This window comes from Protobothrops mucrosquamatus, unplaced genomic scaffold (assembly GCF_001527695.2).
Source record: "Protobothrops mucrosquamatus isolate PMUCROS unplaced genomic scaffold, P.Mucros_1.0 scaffold816, whole genome shotgun sequence".
Taxonomy (NCBI): domain Eukaryota; kingdom Metazoa; phylum Chordata; class Lepidosauria; order Squamata; family Viperidae; genus Protobothrops; species Protobothrops mucrosquamatus.
Window position 1 is genome coordinate 93,175 of NW_015387079.1, and position 4,677 is coordinate 97,851.

Below are 4,677 nucleotides of genomic sequence, written 5' to 3' on the forward strand. Positions count from 1 at the left end.
ATGTCAAAACCACCGCATCATAATATAATTTTAAATTAGGGACTTTAAGCCCTCCGCGTTCTCTCATATCCTGCATAATCTTAAACCTAACTCTTGGTTTCTTACCCGCCCAAATAAATTTGTTAATACCCTTTTGCCATCCCTCCAAATTAGCATCTTTTTTTAAGATAGGAATCATTTGAAACAAGAAAAGAAATTTGGGAAGAACATTCATTTTTACAGCTGAAATTCTTCCCAACAGAGATAATTGCAATTTTTTCCAATCATTTAAATCCTTTTGTACCTTAGCCCATAAAGCCTCATAATTATTCTTATACAATTTTGTGTTAGAGGCTATAATATAAACCCCCAAATATTTTACCTTTTTAACCATTTCAAAACCTGTAAGTGTAACTAACTTATCTTTATCCTCCTTAAACATATTTTTCGATAATATCTTAGTCTTGTTACAATTTACCTTAAAACCATAAACATTCCCATATTGTGCAATAATTTCAACCACCTCAGTTACCGAATCTATCGGCTGAGTTAATGTTAACACTAGGTCATCTGCAAAAGCTCTTAATCTATAGTCAATCTTGTTAACCTTAATTCCTTTTATTACAGAAGATTCACGAATTTTAATTAACAAAATCTCCGTTGTTAACACAAATAACAATGGGGATAAAGGACATCCTTGTCTAGTTCCTTTTTCAATTTTAAATGCTTCCGTTACCCCCCCATTAACTATAATCTGTGCTGACTGCTGTTGATAAATGGCCTTAAGAGCAGAAAAAAATTTTTCCCCAAAATTCATTCTATCTATAACCTGAAACAAAAAACCCCAATCTAATTGATCAAATGCTTTTTCAGCATCTAAAAATATAAAAGCAGCTGGAATTTGATTATTCCTATCCAAATATTCCAATAAGTTAGTAATCTGTCTTACATTATACTTCATGTATCTTCCAGTTATGAATCCAGATTGATCACTATGAATCATTTGGCACAACACTTGCATTAATCTATTTGCCAATACTTTAGAAAAAATCTTGTAATCTATATTCAATAAAGATATAGGTCTATAATTCTTGAGTTGCATCAAATCCTGACCCTCCTTTGGTATTAAAGCTATAAAAGCAGTCCTCCAAGTAGAAGGTACCTCCTTGCCCAGCAATATACTGTTAAACAGTTCCTGTAAAGGTTCTATCATTTCTTCAATTAGTGTCTTATAATAAACTGCTGTAAATCCATCTGTACCTGGAGCTTTACCAACCTTTAATTGTTTAATTGCTCCCTTAATCTCCTCAACTGTAATTAAACTATTCATTTTTTCCCTTTGATTATCTGACAATCTAGGAAAGTGTGCCTCCTGTAAATACTTGTCTATTTCTCCAATTTGTATTTTTTCAGAGGCATACAACTTAGAATAAAACTCCAAAAAACTCTTTTTTACCAAATTTTGTTCAAATGTCACTTTACCATTATAATCTATTTTCTCTATAATTCTTCCAGGTTTATTTGCATTACAAAATGTATTGTGTTTCATATACCTTAAACTAGTTGCTGTCTGGTCAGCTATTAACATATTAAATTGTTCCCTAAGCATAATTATAGATACTTTTAAATTATTATCCAACGGATTTAAGATAAAAGCCTGTTCTTTCAATTTAATCTCCTCCTCTAACTCTTTTCGTTTTTGTGCTTGCTTTCTCTTATGAACACTATTCATAGAAATCAAAATACCTCTCATATAGGCTTTGCTAGCATCCCAGACTATTGAAATCGGAGTACCTTTATGCATATTCAACAAAAAAAATTCTTTCAAATGACCCTTACACTTCTGCACATTTATATCATATCTAAACAAATTTTCATTCAATCTCCAAGATCTTCTCTTTCCTTCTTCACCAAATAATTCCATCCACACCGGACTGTGATCCGACAATGTCCTAGGAAAGATCTTAACATTCTTCACCCTGGAAAGAAAGTCATTAGTTATCAAAAAAAAAAATCAATTCTCGAATAGGATTGGTGCCTATCCGAGAAAAAGGTATAGTCCTTCTCGTCCATATTCCGTTCCCTCCATATATCCTCTAGTTCCAATTCCTCTTTCAGATCAAAAAAAGTTTTGGGCAATGTTGAGTTGAAAGCTATGCAGGAACCTTTCTTATCTTTTCTTGAATCTAAGACACCATTCCAGTCTCCCATCATAATAACAGATTTATAATCCATTTGATTTAACTTCTGATGTATCAATTTATAAAAGTATTTCTGCTGTTGATTTGGAGCATATAATCCAATAATATGACATTTCTTCCCGTTCAAAAGTATTTCAATGAAAACATATCTTCCTTCTGGGTCAAAGTCAATCAGTTTAGGCAAAAACTCATTCTTAACATAAATAACTACTCCATCTTTTTTCTGGGGCGCAGGTGCAATAAAATGTGTTCCCAATCGTAAATTGGTCAAATACTTTTGATCTTTTGCTGTAATATGAGTCTCTTGCAAGCAAATAACATCATGTTTGTGTTGCTTCAAATAATAAAATACCTTTTTTCTTTTCTGCGGTGAATTCAAGCCATTAACATTCCAAGTCAGGAATCTTGCCATCTTTAGTGGCAGAGAGCCTCAGGAGCGCCCCATGCAAATCAGCCGACACTGATTTCTTTGGTCTCGCTCCTCCCACTGGCTCTGAAGTTACTTGCTGCTCTATAGGTACCGCATCCACTCTTCGTTACTCTCTTTCTTTACGTCTATGAGCTGCACGGGTCATTCTCTGTGATTTTGGATCATCTTTAATTTCCAAAAGTTGTAACTCAGCTTGAATTTGATCTTGTAAGTTGGTAACACTTGATGATGATGTAGCTCCTTGAGTATCTTTATTTTCTTGAATTCTTTCCTTCCTAATACCTTGTGGAGATGCTGATGGGCCTTCTTTCAAAATTGAACTATAAAAATCTCTTGCTTTTGCCACCGTATTAAGCCGATAACGCACGCCCAAATAATTAACCATTATACCAGCTGGTATCTCCCATCTGAATTGTATTTGTCTCCCTTTCAATTCTTCAGCCAGAAAAGCAAAATCCTTTCTTCTTCTGAGTATCTTGGGTGGTATTTCTTTTAAAATTATCACATCTTGATCTAAAATTTGAAATCTCTGTTTATAGAAGGCTTGAATAATTTCATTGCGGATTGATTTTTTTGAAAAGTAAACAACAACATCTCTTGGCAGGTTTCTCTGTCTCGCCACCCATGAATTGACTCTAAAAAAATTTTCCACTTCTCTCTTGACTTCTTCAGGTTGGTAGGACAAAACCGAGGCTAATTCTGTTACAATTTGCTCCTCCAGTTTTTCTTGAGCATTTTCTCTCAATCCTCTTATTCTCAACGCATGTTCCATTTCTCTAAATTGTGACATAAGAATCTCATTTTGATTTATATCAGTACTCTCCTCCACTTTCCCCATTCTAATGTCCAAAACTTCAACATGTTCCTCCACATCTTCCACCCACACTGCAATGCGATCTACATGATCAGCCAGGCCTTGCAATGCAAACACTATATCATCTCTCAACTCAACATTTTTTTCTTCAAGTTTTTCCTCAAGTTTCTTTTCAAACAGCTCATCCATTTCACATCTAATCTGTTTGGCAGTGTCCTTTAAAGCATCTTGTAAATCTTTCAGTGTTAAAGCTGGCAATGGAGGAGAAGGTGAGGGAGTAGGTTTTGTCTGCTGTGATATCTGTACAGCTGGAGAAGAAGAGCTCAAACCTTTCTGAGGAGGGAAAATTCCCCCACGCTTTGAAGCCATTTTACTTTCTCTTCCCCTCTTCTCTAATTTAATTTATATAATATAATGTCCAATAGTATTTTCTTGAAACTGCCACAAAAAGCAGAAGCAAATAGCTTACCCACCAACAATACAAGTAAATCTGATACAATAGTAGTCCAGCAGAAAGTGAAAGCAGAATTGAAAGTCCTCAGAAAGTAAAAGTCTCTGTTAAAGAGCAAAACGCCCTTCCGCGGCCATTTTTTTTCCCTTTTCCTTTCTTCTTAAACTTTAAACATCAGTGGAGAAGTTATTAAATTCAGAGCTAAAGGCTCAAATCCTTGCAGCTCCCAAGCACCTGGATCGCTCTGTCTGCTCACAAGAATTACTCACAATCTCCCATAAGCAGAGGTTGAATCTGCGTCTGGCTTCGTTCACTGGAACGGAGGCAGCCCGAAGAGCGGAGATGTCCCTGACTCCGGGGGAACTCACCTCCACCCCCACAGCTGTAAAACTGTGAGAGCTCGGGAGTTCTACCCCTATCAGGGAAGCTCCCCCCCTCCCCTTTGCCCAGGGAAGGGAATTCCAAGCCACGGAGCAGCTGTTTGGCACTGCTCCTGCGGCTTTTACGTGTCCTCGGGGAGGGTGGCAAAGAGAAAAGCCGCCATCGGCGCTGGAATTCAAACCAGAAGCCCATGATGAGGGTGGCTAGATGAGGGTGGCTAGATCTAATTACTAATTACTATTCCACACTCATCGCGTCATCAGATAACCGCCCGGCCGCCCTCTTCAGGGTGACCCGCTCTCTCCTCCAATTGAGGGAGGGAGGGGATCCCCTGGAGGGGAAGGCCGAGGACTTTGCGCAATATCTGCATGACAAAGTCGCTCGGATCCGAGAAGGCCTTGACTCCGACTGGGTGGCCCTG